The sequence below is a fragment of the Myotis myotis genome, unplaced genomic scaffold (assembly GCF_014108235.1).
Source record: "Myotis myotis isolate mMyoMyo1 unplaced genomic scaffold, mMyoMyo1.p scaffold_m19_p_9, whole genome shotgun sequence".
Lineage (NCBI taxonomy): Eukaryota > Metazoa > Chordata > Mammalia > Chiroptera > Vespertilionidae > Myotis > Myotis myotis.
In genome coordinates, this window is record NW_023416401.1 from 85044726 (window position 1) to 85060500 (window position 15775).

The following is a 15775-nucleotide window of genomic DNA, read 5'->3' on the forward strand; positions in this document are numbered from 1 at the left end:
TCTGACTGCCAGCTTAGGCCCGATTCCCCGGGGAGAGGGCACAGGCCGGGCTGAGAGACGCCCCCCTCCCCCCCCCCGAGTGCACAAATTTTTGTGGGCCAAGCCTCTAGTAATTTTTATAAAGGGAGATTTCACATAAAAATTCAGTGCCTGGCTTTAAAAAAAATAACTGAAGATGTGGCAACATTGGGCTAGCATTCGCACCTGGCACCCATCGGCTACAGCTAAGTAGCCCCTGCTCCCTTAAGTGGGCCAAGGCCCCCAGTTCCCCCCACAGTTCACAGCACGTGCCCCTCACACACCTGAGCCCCTGGTGGATCACTGCCCTGAGGCATCGGCGTTGGCCACCTCTGCTCTAGCCCAGTCCAGTCCTTTCCTCAGGGAGGGAGCCGATGCCCAGGGTGTGTGGCCCCCCCAAAGCCACACTGCGGGTTGCAACAGAGCTGGGACTGGACTCCAGGCCTCTGGCTCCCAGCTTCCTTGTTGTCACCAGATATTTATAGACATGGATGACTCTGATTGCTGCTTCAAGATGATAGAAAGGAAAATTTTAGCCTTCTCTTCCGGTTTCTCTTCCAGGCCATTTCCAAAGGATGGAAGTTGGTCCACAGCAGGGGTTCCTGGGCGGTTTGGTGCCAGCCACCCCTGGGCAGTCTGGTGGACCCACAAACCCCTGCTCAGGAGAGGGTTTATTTTAAACCACATGAAATAAAACCTCCAGGATTACAAGCAAAATCAATAATTTTATATATCTGTATTTTCTGCTGTGGTTAATCCTCACTTGAAGATATATTTTCCATTGATTTTTAGAGAAAATAGAAGAGAGAAAGGAATGGAGAGAAGGAGAGAGGGGGAGAGAGAGAGAGAGAGAGAGAGAGAGAGAGAGAGAGAGAGAGAAACATCAATGTGATAGAGGCACATTCATTGTTTGCCTTCTGCACGAGCTCGGACCAGGGCCAGGGATCCAACCTGCAACCAGGTACATGCCCTTGACCGGGAATTGAGCCCAAGACCTTTGGTGTGAGGGCCAATGCTCTATCCACTGAGCCACACCAGCCAGGGCAAAAACAATTATATTAAATAAAGGTATTAAAATATAAATTACAACTTTGAACTAGTGTACCACGTGTGCTGCTCTGTTGATGCATTAAGTGACAAGCTGCAGAGCAGAGTTGACTATGACCAAAGTCGTGATGAGTGAATAGGAGTCCCAGCCATCATGACTGATGTAATAACAGGAAAATATCTGTGGCTTCTACTGGTGGCAAAGTCACAGGTACTCTGGCCACTACGTGGTTTGTTGCCAACTTTCATAATCAAAGAAATGCTGCCTTAGGGTTGGAACTTGGTGAACGTCACTGTTTGCTGCTTTCTTCCTGTGCACGTTCATAGACCTTCTCCATTTTGTCACTGAAGTGCCCAGACTAAGAATCTCCGTTCCGAGGGGGCAGACGAGGAGATGACAATAGCTGTGATTGACAGCTAAGATCACACAGGGCCACTGAGGGCATTTCAAATGCATCTGCACATTCCTGACACTCCTCTGTCAAGAGTAGAAGCTGGCAACATATGGCAGGAAACAGAAGCTGGGAAATTAATGCACATTTCCAGAAACTTCCAGAAAGGACATTATTACTCCAGAGAGGAAGGGTACTGATTCAACACTAGAAGCATCTGGAACCTCCACTGCTTTTCCACCTACACGAATAACAATACATCCTATATAATAAAAGGCTAATATGCAAATAGACCGAACAGCAGAATGACCGGTCACTATGACGTGCACTGACCACCAGGGGGCAGCGTCTCAACACAGGAGCTGCCCCCTGGTGGTCAATGTGCTCCCACACTGCTCAGCCAGAAGCCGGGCTCATGGCTGGCAAGCACAGCAGCGGTAGCGGGAGCCTCTCCTGCCTCTGCGGCAGTGCTAAGGATGTCCAATTGCTGGCTTAGGCCTAAGCCATCAGCCTGACATCCCCCGAGGGCTCCTGGGCTGGGAGAGGGTGCAGGCCAGGCTGAGGGGACCCCCCACCCCAAGGGCACAAATTTCATGTGCCGGGCCTCTAGTTTTAAATAATAATAGTCTGCCTTTATTGAGCATTTACCAGGTACCAGGCTTCTCTCAACTGGAATAAATTAACTCAAATCCTCCCAATAGTGTGGGACTGACACTGTTGATATCCTCATCTCATAGATGAGGAGACAGAGGCTCAGAGAGGTTAAGTAGCACAACCAAGGTGGCACAGCCAAGGAGGGGTAGTGATGGAATTTAAACCCAGCCTCCAGAGCCACTACAGTGAGACTCAGACTACAGTTGTGGTCCAGGTAGAGCAGCGGTTCTCAACCTGTGGGTCGTGACCCCTTTGGGGGTCGAAAGACCCTTTCACAAGGGTTGCCTAAGACCATCGGAAAACACATGTATAATTACATATTGTTTTTGTGATTAATCACTACGCTTTAATTATGTTCAATTTGTAACAATGAAAATACATCCTGCATATCAGATATTTACATTACGATTCATAACAGTAGCAAAATTACAGTTATAAAGTAGCAATGAAAATAACAGTTCCAGCTGAAACCGGTTTGGCTCAGTGGATAGAGCGTCGGCCTGCGGACTGAAAGGTCCCAGGTTCGATTCCGGTCAAGGGCATGTACCTGGGTTGCTGCACATCCCCAGTAGGAGATGTGCAGGAGGCAGCTGATCGATGTTTCTCTCTCATCGATGTTTCTAGCTCTCTATCTCTCTCCCTTCCTCTCTGTAAAAAATCAATAAAATATATTTTAAAAAATACATTTAAAAAAAAAAAAAGAAAATACAGTTCCACATATGAGGGACTGTATTAAAGGGCCGCGGCATGAGAACCACTGAGGTAGAGAGTCATGGACTTGCTTATGACCCACTTCCAAAATCTGTCTCCTCCATTTCTTCTTTGCTCTTTCAACACCCCAATATTGAGAATCTGACGGCCTTGCCACTAGGGCCACAAAGATGAGTAAACCCCAAAACGATGGATGCCTAAAATTCCATCCAAATCATTCCTTTTTTAGCTGGAAGTTTTGTCTTCTGCTGGCAAATCTTTGGGAGGCCTCAAAGGAAGGTGTGCTTGGTGGGGGTGTTAGCTCTCCTCCCAAGAGTCACATTCTCTATAGTGTAGAGATGGTTCAAAGTGGAACGGTCTTCTCGTTTAAAAAAAAAAAAGCAAACTCTACCCTCTAGCAGGAGGAGCGTGGCGAGCCAAACCGGCTGTCTGCTGAGCTGCCTAGCGGTCCGGTGCCTGTGGGGAAGTCTCTGTACATGGGGATGTGCCGAAGCCATTGGTTCGGGTGCGGGAGGAAGCTGTGGCATTTTGGTAGCGGGGCTCGGTGTGTGTGCACGTGGGCACACGTTCAATGTGGTTGCCTTGTGTGGAAGAACGCCCCGAGGAAGGGAGTTGGAAGCCAGGAGGGCAGCACAGGAGGGGGTCGTGGCCCTCACCCTTGGACCAGTTCAAAACAGGTGATACAGACCAAAGGTGCTGACTCACCAGGACCCTCTGGGAGGCGCTAAACTGAAGCAGAGTTGCTCAGGCAGGGCTCAGACTGGAAAGAAAGTGAGGCCCTTGTTTGTGACACATTTAAGGGGTCACCAAAAAGCTCAATAATCAAGATAAATTACATTTTATTTTTTTAATTATGTTTTTATTGATTTGAGAGAGAGAGAAACATCAGGTGCCTCCTGTATGCCATCTACTGGGGATCAAACCTGCAACCTGGACATGTGCCCTGACCGGGAATCGAATCTGCGACCTTTTCAGTGCATGGGACAATGCTCAACCAATGAGCCACACTGGCCAGAGCAATAAATTATATATAATTTTGTTTGTTTGTTTGCTTGGTTGGTTGGTTTTTGTTGTTACCTCACCCAAGGATTTTTTTCCCATTGATTTTTAGAGAGAATGGAAGGGAGGGAGGGAGGACAGAAGGGAGGAAAGGAGGGAGGGAGGGAAAGAGGAAGGAAGAGAGAGAGAGAGAGAGAGCAAGAGAAACACATCAATTGGTTGCCAGAGAACAAATACGCAACCCAAGCACATGCCCTTGACTAAGAATTGAATGTTCAACCCTTCCGTACTCAGGCCAACACTGACCAGGATGATAAAGGATATTTTAAGGCATTGTCCTTTTTTTTAATCTTTATTGTTGAAAGTAATATGTCACCTTCCACCACCCCCCATTGACCCCTTCTAGCCCGCCCTTGCCCCAGGCCTCCACCACCCTATCGCCCGTGTCCATGGGTTATGCTTATATGCATACAAATTCTTTGGTTGATCTCTTCCCACCCACCCTCCCCCACCTTCCCTCTGAGGTTCTGCACTGTGTTCCATGCTTCTGTGTCTCTGGATCTATTTTGTCCATCAGTTTATTTAGATTCCACATGTGACTGAGATCGTGTGATGCTTGTCTTTCTCTGACTGGCTTATTCCACTCAGCATGACACTCTCCAGGTCCTCCACGCTGTCTCAAAGGGGAAGAGATCCTTCTTTTTCACTGCTGCATTGTATTCCAATGCAATGTCTTTTATAAATCAAAATTACTGTTCCCCAAAAATCCATGCTAAACAAAATACCAGTGAAATAAAGACAGGACCAGGGGTCCAGAGACAGCATATAGCGAGGAGCTGGGGAGAGAAGCTTTCTGGAATCTTCTGTGGGGAAACTGAGTAGTGCTGGCCCCTCAGGGAGGGGAGCGGGCATTGGAACTTTCAGAGGCAGAACCTGCCAGAGACATGGGCACACGTTGGGACAAGGCAGGGGTCAGGTGCCAGGAGGAGAAGGGCCGTGTCACCTTTGTTCCAGGACTCGATGGAGAACTGGGGGAGTGGGGTCAGGGAGGTCCCACCCTCCCCCTAATGGCCCAGCAGACACTGCAGCTGAGGGTCGGTGAGAGAGGGCAGGCAGAGATGTCCGTGTCTTTCAGCGAAGACGGACGCCCAGCAGGGACAGGCGCCTAGAACCTGGACCCTGCCGGCCCTCCTCCAGCCTGGAGGCCGGGAGAGGAGGGAGCCCACAGTCAAGTGAATGGCAACGTAACAGGCGGGTCCGACGGAGGAGCAGGAGCGGAGAGAGTCTAGCCAAGACCACCAGCTCCTGGAAGACAAATGGTTCTGGCGGCCTGACGTGCAGCTGGTGACGATAGCTAACAGCACTGAACGACGCGCCTGAAAGTGACCGAGAAGACAGACCTCCCGTGTTCTCGGCACAAAAAGAACGGTAACTGAGGGGCATGGTGGAGGTGCTCGCTAAGGCTACGGTGGTAACCCTTTCCCGGCGCGTGGTCAAATCAGCAGGCACACACCTTCCACTCCCACACTGTCCCTGCGAGTGTTTCCCAGGAAAGCCGGGAAAGACCAGAGAGGGAGCTGAGGAGGAGGGAAGGACCCGGTTTGGTCCCGAGGAGCTGAGCCGGCACCTCTGCCTCCTCCCCGCGCTGCGCTCCCCAGGGCCTTCGTCCTCCCTCGTCTCATCTTCCTCATTCTCTTCTTTCCTCTTCCCCTCCCATTGGGAGTTCTCAGCCTTGCTCAGCCCAGTAAGCTTCCTCAATTTTTTTTTTTAATAGAATCGCCTTATGACCCAGCGATTCCACTTCTGGGTGTATCCCCGAAGAAGCCCGAAACACTGATTTGAAAGAATATCTGCGCCCCTGTGCGCATTGCAGCGTTATTTACAACAGCCGAGACATGGAAGCAGCCCAGGTGTCCGTCAACCGACCAGTGGATAAAGAAAGTGGCGGTGCGGCTACACAATGGAATCCCACGCTGCTATTTAAAAAAAGAATAAAATGTCACCATTCTCGACTGCGTAGACAGGCCTCGTGAGACAAGTCAGAGAAAGACAAATGCCATGTGATCCCACTTATATGTGGAATCTAAAGAGCAAAATAAGTGAACAAAGCAGAGACAGACCCATAGACACAGAGCGTGGACTGGTGGTTGCCAGAGGGGAGGACTGGGTGCAAAGGGTGAAGGGATGGAGAAGTGCAGATGGGTGGTCACGAAATAGACACAGGAAATATAATCAGTACGGAGTCCAGCACAGGGAACACGGTGAATGCTATCCCCGTAGCTATGTAGAGTGCTAAGGGGGCACTGGAAATATTAGGGGGAACACTTCGGCTGTGCATGTGAAACTAATACAAAATAATATTGAGTGTGAACTGTCGCTGAAAATAAAATTTCAGAAGAAAGAAAAGAAAAGAAACTGGAAGGCAATGACATTGGCCCCTGTTTTGTGTGTTTGCATCCCCCATAAAATGCATGGGGTTTCAAACCCTAATCTCAGTAGGGGTTTGGGGGGGAGGTAATGAGAGTCGAGCCTTGTTGATGTAACTTATCCGCACAGAGTCGGGGCTGGCTTCCTCTCCCTGCTCTCTGCCCTGTGAGGACACAGCAAGAAGACGGCCGTCTGCAAGCCAGGAAGCGAGCCCCACCCGACGCTGGGTCAGCTGGCGCCGTGGTCGTGGACTCCCAGCCTCCAGAACAGCAAGAAGTCAGTGTGGTTTAAGCCACCCCATCTACAGTGTATTTGTTACAGCAGCCTGAACAGACTAAGACAAGCTCCGTCTTGAAATGCTGGGAGTTTCAGAAATAAGCCCCCTTCTCCCTACATTCAGATTCCCCCCCACCCCACCCCCAAGAAAACATATAATTTTTAAAAGATGTTTCTGATTAGGCTTAGGCTCCAGAAACGACTAAATAGAGATACCTTCTCCTCTCTCGTAAGAAAATTCATAGATGATTTTTCTATGTATATTAGATTAGATCACATGGCCTTTTATTATGACATTTTAAAATTTATGTTATGCCTCATTTCACAAGGAACTTAACACAGAAATTTGGACATATTTTATGGAAATAACTATTTAACTGAAACTGTGCTTTGTTACTGTAATATTAAAAAAAAAAGTTTCTTGGAGAACGATGTTTTCAGGGGAACGTGTAGGCATTCTGAAGAAGAGATGCTAAACCATGTTTTAAAAATTCTTGCGGCACACCTGTTGAAAATCGCTGATCTAGATGAATGTGAGCAGCTTTTTTGTGCGTTTTTTTTTTTAATGGAAATTGTGTAAACGCCGTCCTTTAACTGAACTGGAACAAACCCAGGCCCAGGGCACTACCTAAAAACAATTGGTACTGCCCTGCCGGTGTGGCTCAGTGATTAGAGGGTCCAGAGTTCGATTCCCAGTCAAGGGCACATGCCTGGGTGTGGGTTCGCTCCCCGTCCCCACTCGGGGCTCATTCAGGAGGCAAATAGTCAAGATGTCTCTCTCATAATGATGTTTCTCTTCCACTCTCTCTTTCTCTCTCTCTTCCCCTTCATCTCCCTCCTTCCCTTCTACTCTCTCTGAAAAGCAATAGGAAAAATATCCTCTGGTGAGGATTAACAAAAAAGATTGAAAAAGAAACAATTAGTACTAACTGCCCACAGTGTGAGCAACAAAACGAGCACGCTATTCCTACTTGGCCTCTGACACACCACCTGTGTGTTTGTTGTGCGCACTCTCTGAGAAATTGTAAACCATTCTAGCCTTTGACCCAGTAATTCCACTCCTGTAAAATCCAACCATGAGAAAATCCGAAATGTGAACAAAGGTAAAAGCACAAAGATGTCCAGCACAGTGTTTTCTATGAACAATGAAGACTTAGAAGCAACTTAGGATAAGTGCTATGGTGTGTATGTTTGTGTGCCCCTAAAATTCATATGTTGAAACCTGAACCCCAACAAGATGGTATTAGGAGGTGGGACCTTTTTTATCATTTTTCATTTGTCAATTACAGTTGACACATATTATATCAGTTTCAGGTGTACACCCCAGTGATTAGACATTATGAAACTTACAAGTGATTACCTGAAAAATCTCATACCCATCTGATACCATACCTAGCTATTAGAATACTAAAGGCCCGATGCACGGATTCGTGCAGCGGTGAGGTCCCTCGGCCTGGCCTGCACCCTCTCAAAATCCAGGACCTCACCGGTGCATGATCAGGGCCAGGGAGGGGCCACGGGAGGGCTCCAGGGCTGTCCATCCCATCTCACCCAGTCCTAATCAGCCAGATCCCAGTAGCAAACTAACCCACTGGTCAGAGTGTCTACCCCCTGGTGGTCAGTGCGCATCATAGCTACTGGTCGAATGGTCGAATGGTCGCTTAGGCTTTTAAATATATATAGATTATTGACTATATTGCCTATGCTGTACCTTACACCCCCATGACTATACTGTAAATACTAATTTGTACTTCTTTTTTTTTTTAAGTCCCCTGACCGAGAATCAACCAGCAACCTCTTGGGTCCTGGGTCGATGATCAACAGCTGAGCCACACCCGCCAGGCATGTTACTTCTAAATCCCTTCACCGTTTTCACCCATCCCCCCAACCAGGAGGTGAGACCTTTGAGGGGTGATTAGGTCATGAGATGGAGTCCTCAGGAATGGAACCCCATGGAGCTCCCCAGCCTTGCTACCATGTGAGGACACAGCAAGAAGCCTGCAACCCAGAAAGGGCCCCACCATACCACGGTGACACCCTGATCGCAGGCTTCCAGCCTCCATCCAGCACTCGGAGAAATAAATGTCTGCTGTTTATAAGCCACCGGCCTGTGGTACTTTGTTATAGCTGCCCAAACAGACCACGACACTAACATAGACGAGTAATATCAACATACACATTTCACTCATCAGTGGAAGATGAAACCTTTGAAAATCACAGTGACAAAGAATATTAATAACTGGGGAAATGTTTTATCTTATCCTGTCAAGGGAGCCCAGGAGGATGCAAATTTGCTTATAAAGTTCAGCCTCAAGAAAGCCCTTTCTTTTCTTTTTTTTCTTTTTTTAATATATTTTATTGATTTTTTACAGAGAGGAAGGGAGAGAGATAGAGAGTTAGAAACATCGATGAGAGAGAAACATCGATCAGCTGCCTCCTGCACACCCCCTACTGGGGATGTGCTCGCAACCAAGGTACACGCCCTTGACCGGAATTGAACCTGGGACCCTTCAGTCCGCAGGCCGACGCTCTAACCACCGAGCCAAACCGGTGAGGGCAAGCCTTTTCTTTAGTAACGAAAAGCACCCTGCTCACCCTCACACATTGGCTGGGAGGTTATGGGCGATTTTCTTTTTTGATGGTCAACCAGGGTGGTGGTTATTTTTTTTATTTATCAGGAAACGCAACACTTTCCTTTCTCGAGCAGCCAGAGAACAGAAAGGCAGGATAGCCCCTGTGAGGCAGGGGCTTTGTGTTGCCACAGCCTGGATTCAAATCAGCGGCCCACAACTTTCTTTTTTTATTAGAGAGAGGGAGAGGGAGAGAAAGAGAGAAAAACATCAATTTGTTGTTCAATTTATTTATGCATTCATTGGTTGACTCTTGTATGTGCCGTGACCGGGATCGAACCTGCAACCTTGGTGTATGTGGGTGATGCTCTAAGTTAGAGTGGTCGGCAAACTCATTAGTCAACAGAGCCAAATATCAACAGTACGATTGAAATTTCTTTTGAGAGCCAAATTTTTTGAACTTAAATTATATAGGTAGGTACATTGTTATTAACTTAATTAGGGTACTCCTAAGGCTTAGGAAGAGCCACACTCAAGGGGCCAAAGAGCCGCATGTGGCTCTCGAGCCGCAGTTTGCCGACCACGGCTCTAGCCAACTGAGTACCTGGCCGGGGCCCACGTAAGCTCTTCAAGGACTGGTTTCCTTTCCTGTGAAATGGGGATGACAGAAAGTTCCTGTTTCCCAAGGGAGTCGTGAGAATTAAATGAGACGGTGGGTTGACGGTGAGTGGTCCATTGAGCGTGCTCAGTAAGGACATTCCCCTCTGGTCTGGTGAAAAGGGGCCACAGATTTGGGGATTCAGAGGAGTTACTTGTCCTTGTTATCTTGATTTTCTTAACCATTTGTACACTATAAGCGTCTATAGACGCAAGCGGCAGACCTTTTTTAATTAAATTCAAAATATTGTGGCGGTTATTAAGTTCCTCTCAAACCAAAAGAATTAAGACCTTTAGAATGATGCCTCCCAATGGGGATCTCTGTGCAAGTCTTGAAGTTTTCACTGATTTGTTTTTCCTGTGGGTTGTTTTCTTGGTTTAGGGCTATTGAGGGGGAGGGGGGGGCGGATTGTTTGTTTGTTTGTTTTGGGGGTGGGGTTTTTTCCTTTTTTGTCAATTTCAACAACTGCCCTTTAGTCTTCAATTATGTTTTCAACTGTGCAGCCCTCTCTTTTATGAAATAATGGTGACAGTAAATGCCAACTGTATTTTCTTAATATCCTTAACTGGCAAGATCAAAACTTGGTATCCAGCCGTACAATGCCACCCCTTTTGTTCAATGTTATTGGTTTATGAATTCCAAAGCTGGCCCCACCCAAAGGGTAGGCCGGCCTGGCCACTTGCTTTCATCTGCGTTTGAAATAAGCATATTGTCAGGGGCAGGGGCGGGCTAGAAGGGGTTAATGGGGGGGGAAGGGGAACATATGCAATAATTTCAACAATAAAGATTTAATAAAAAATTTTTAAAAGCATGTCGTGCAATCACCTGTCCTGCCAGAGAAAGAAGAGTTAAAACGTTCTTCCGTGGCTGAGGGGTGCCCTGAACTGTGCGTCACCATCTGACTGTGACCACCTGACCCGGGGGAGTCCTCCCAGGATCACACCTGGGGTCCCTGGGGGCACTGTCCCGCGGGCAGGAGCGTGGTGTGCGCCCTCGCCCTCCCGCTGCCTAAGGGAGAGGCCTGGCTGTGGCCTCCCGGGCCGATGCAGGGGCTGTTTTATATGTGTTTACCCAGAGTTCTACAGTTGTTGATTAATTTCCTTAAGTTGCCCTAGAAATCTAGCAGCCAGCTTCTTTGTTCCAACAATTGCTAGTCTTGGCTAATACTGCCCCCTGGTGGACAGAGCTTGCATTGCCATTGCCTGGGAGGAAAAAGCTTTTCTCTAGGCCACCGGCTGCGGAAGTCGCTCTAATGGGCTTTCTTTAGAAAAAGAGGAACGTGCCTTCCCCACCTGTGCTGGGCTCGCAGGGTCTCAGAGCCTCCGGATGGAGTAGCCCAGCTAAGTGGAGACGGCTCTAGGACGTGGGTGTGGATCCCGGCTCGCTGCCGAGAGACCACCGTCCCATAAACAGAGCTCAGACCAGTTGTCAGACTGAGAGAGAAAAATTTTAAAAATATATCACCTGTGCCCCTTGGTGTAAATAAAGGTTCCATAACCATTAATTATAACTCAGTTCTTGTAGTAGAGACTCAATTCGATGCCCAGAATATATGCGACATCTATAGCGATTTTTCAAATGTTGTCATGAATAAGGTGCAAATTCGCTGATAAAAGTCTTGGTGGTTTTTGTCATTAAGGGTTGTGTTGATGAATATCATTCACTCGCTTACTAAAGTATATTTATTCAGCATCGAAGTCACTTGCAGTAGAGATTCAACAGGGCAAAAAGGCAATTTTTAACGTTTAGAGTAAAAGTCTGAGAGAAAGTATCACACCAAAAATGGGTTTACATGTAATTAAACTTTTTAAAAATAAAAGGAACATGAGGCAAAAATGTGGGTTTTCATATTTTAAAATAAAATTTAAAACGTGTGTGACCCATATGACCAAATAATTCCACTCCTGGGTGTACACCCAAAAGAACTGAAAACTATAGCCCATTCGCAAGCGGGCGGCAAGGAATACTGAGTCGGGGCAGTGGGTGGCAGCGAGGCCCAGCCACTGGAATGACAGGTGTCGGTCAGGACATTCCCCACTGGCAGGGAGCACCACCCCCAAAGGGCATCTGGAAACTCTCCTCGCATAACTGGCAGTTCCCCACTTCACGTGGGGTGAGGGGCAGGGGTGTTCCCAGGCCAGGGGCCATGGATGAACAGTCCTTCACAAGAAAAACTTGTCCCACCCCAAATGCCAGCAGCACTTCCTTTAGAAACCACTGCAAACTGAAAGCCTTGCGCCAGCCATGTGTCCACCTCCACTGGAGAGAGGCCTGGCACAGGCAGAGCACAACACCCTTAGTTTTCATTATAAACTAGAGGCCCGGTGCACAAAATTCGTGCACTGGAGGGGGTTGTCCCTCAGCCCAGCCTACACCCTTTCCAATCTGGGACCCCTCAGGGGATGTCCGACTGCCGGTTTAGGCCCGATCTGTGGGATCGGGCCTAAACCAGCAGTCAGACATCCGTCTCACAATCCAGGACTGCAGGCTCCCAACCCCTCGCCTGCCTGCCTGCCTGATTGCCCCTAACCGCTTCTGCCTGCCAGCCTGATCACCCCCTAACCACTCCCCTGCTAGCCTGATCGACACCTAACTGCTCCCCTGCTGGCCCAGTCCCCCCCAACTGCCCTTCCCTGCCAGCCTGGTTGCCCCCAACTGCCCTCCCCTGCAGACCTGGTTCCCCCCCAACTGCCCTCCCCTGCAGGCCTGGTCACTCCCAACTGCCCTCCCCTGCAGACCTGGTCACCCCCAACTGCCCTCTTCTCCTGGCCTGGTCACCTCCAACTGCCCTCCCCTGCCATCCTGGTTGCCCCCAACTGCCCTTCCCTGTTGGCCTGGTTGCCCCCAACTGCCCTCCCCTGCAGACCTGGTTGCCCCTAACTGCCCTCCCCTGCAGGTCTGTCCCCTCCAACTGCCCTCTTCTACTGGCCTGGTCACCCCTAACTGCCCTCCCCTGCAGGCCTGGTCACCCCTAACTGCCCTTACCTGCAGGCCTAGTCACCCCCAACTGCCCTCCCGTGGAGGCCTGGTTGTCCCTAACTGCCCTCCCTTCCCTGCAGGCCCGGTCACCCTCCAATTGCCTTCCCCTGCCAGCCTGGTCGCCTATAACTGCCCTCCCCTGCCGGCCTGGTTACCTCTAACTGCCCTCCGCTGATGGCCTGGTTACCCCTAACTGCCCTCCCCTGCTGGCTAGATTACTCACAACTGCCCTCCCCTGCCAGCCATCTTGTGGTGGCCATCTTTGACCACATGGGGGCAGCCATCTTGTGCAAGGCATCAATTTGCATATTACCTCTTTATTATATAGGATACTGTGTATTCGGTTGTTTTTCACCAGCTGCAAATATAATTTTGTCCATTTTTATCTTTAAATTCTTTATTAGTTACGGTATTACAAATGTGTCCTCATCCCCCCATTAACCCCCCTCCCCCCCCTCCCTCCACTCATGCTCTCATCCCCCTGTTGTCCGTATCCATTGGTTTGGCTTATATGCATGCATACAAGTCCTCTGGTTGATCTCTTCCCCTTACCCCCTCCCTCCCCCACTTTCCCTCTAGGGATTGATAGTCTGATCGCTGTTTCTCTGTCTTTGGATCTGTCCCTGTTCATCAGTCTATGTTGTTCTCTATATTCCACAAATGAGTGAGATCATGTGGTATTTATCTTTCTCTGACTGGCTTATTTCACTTAGCATAATGCTCTCCAGTTCCATCCATGCTGTTGCAAAAGGCAAGAGTTCCTTCTTTTTTATCTCAGCGTAGTATTCCATTGTGTAGATGTACCACAGTTTTCTAATCCACTCATCTGCTGATGGGCACTTAGGCTGTTTCCAAATCTTAGCTATGGTGAATTGTGCTGCTATGAACATAGGGGTGCATATATCCCTTCTGATTGGTGTTTCTGGTTTCTTGGGATATATTCCTAGAAGTGAGATCACAGGGTCAAATGGGAGTTCCATTTTTAGTTTTTTGAAGAAGCTCCATACTGTCTTCCATAGTGGCTGCACCAGTCTGCATTCCCACCAGCAGTGCACAAGGGTTCCTTTTTCTCCACATCCTCACCAGCACTTGCTGTTTTATTTCAGTGGCAATTTCAACGGTACAGACAGGACTAGGACATGGAGCATTTTGTCAGTTTGGCTCAAATAAACTCGTATAGAAAGGGGGGGTATGACATAAAGGAACATGATCGTGGTTCGATGAAGGCATCAGCTACGATCTTTCATTTGAATTTTTGAATATTTCCTTTGCCCAAATGGCCTCTGGTTTCAGAGGCGTATTCTGCTTGGAATTACAAGCAGCTGCGAGTTTGTTTTATTTTGGTTTTGGTTTTGCTTTTGTCAAGGGAAGAAAATCCAAAGCCCGACATCATCTGAAGCCACAGGACCCAAGCCTCACCTCTACGAAGGATTACCCAAATCCATTTACCTGGTGGCGGGCGCCCTCGTGTGGCAGTGAGGTTTCAGCCATCTTCAGTTCTCCCTGCCTGACATAAGATTGTCTGAGAACTTCTAATTTCATGGAAATCACACTATTGCAAATTTGATACATACGATGGAACTCTATTTAACACATCTCTAATTCACAATTTTAGATTTTCATAATTCAAACTTGCATTTCACCATTCTAGATTTGCATAATTCAGATTTGCATACAAAGACCTTGCTGTGGCAGCCAGAGTCTAGTCGCCCTGATGCTACATCTGACAAATTTTAAACTCCTCCACCTGAGGTGTCGTTTGTGTTGTAGATGAAAGGAGGCCATCGAGCTGGCGGTGATTTAGGATTGTTTTTTATTAAGGATCAGCAAAAAGCAATAAAAGGAGTCATTTAAGGATTGCATTTGCTACCCTCTCTGTCTCACCTTCAAAATCTAACCAATAATAATGAGGGAGACTTTAACACAAGTTCAACCAAAGTTATCTGACGTTACACCCTGCGGCGTTTTTCATGGTCAAGATGATGTGAACTCAGGAGTGACCAGCCCCTTTCCTCCTCTTCACATCCTTCCCAGCAGAAAACTACTCGAGTGGTTCCCACCTACTGGTGGTGCCTGAATGGGCCTTACTGCTTTCAACCTCTCAGGGGGGAAGTTGTAGGTGCAAGCCCTCCTGGCAACTTGTGCAAGTCTCAGATTAGCTGGAACTTCTTCCAGGAAGCCCTCCTAGCCTTCCTCCGGGGGGGCAGGGGGGGCGGTGTCTTCCAAAAACGAAAATCAAGTTCCACAGGGGGGAGGAACAGCCCCGTCCGTGTCTCTGTTGCATGAATGTTCAACCTCATTTGAAGGTAACATCAATGGTTCAAAGACCCATGTGTCTGACCACGCTAGGAGCTGGGGATTCAGTTGTGACTAAGTCCAATCATGTTCATCCTCTGCTCAGGACCCTCCCCCCCACCCCCCGCCCAGTGGCTCCCATCACACTCAGAGAAAAAGCCAAGATCCACCCAATGGCCCAGCAAGGCCCCATGTCGTCTCCTCTGCCACCTGGCCCGCCAGCCACCCGCATCTTCTCACTGGTGAGTAATCCAGGCCTTTGCACCTACTGTTTCCTTTGCCTGGAATGTTTCTGTCCAAATGACCACTTGGCTCACTCTCTCACCTGCTTCAAGTCTTTGTCCAAACCATTGTATTTTTTATTGTCCCCCTTCTCACCCCCCGACCTGACCTCCTGATTCTCCTCACCAGTCTCTTTTCTACATAGTTCGGATGAGTTCTGACTTCCTGTATAATATACTTATTTATTGCCCCATAAAGGCCAAAAACTTTTATATTTCCATGATAGGCCCTCAAATAAATAATGCGTGAGTGCCAAAACCGGTTTGGCTCAGTGGATAGAGCGTCGGCCTGCGGACTGAGGGTTCCCAGGTTCGATTCCGGTCAAGGGCATGTACCTGGGCTGCGGGCACATCCCCAGTGGGAGATGTGCAGGAGGCGGCTGATCAATGTTTCTCTCCCATCGATGTTTCTAACTCTCTATCTCTCTCCCTTCCTCTCTGTAAAAAATCAATAAAATACATTTAAAA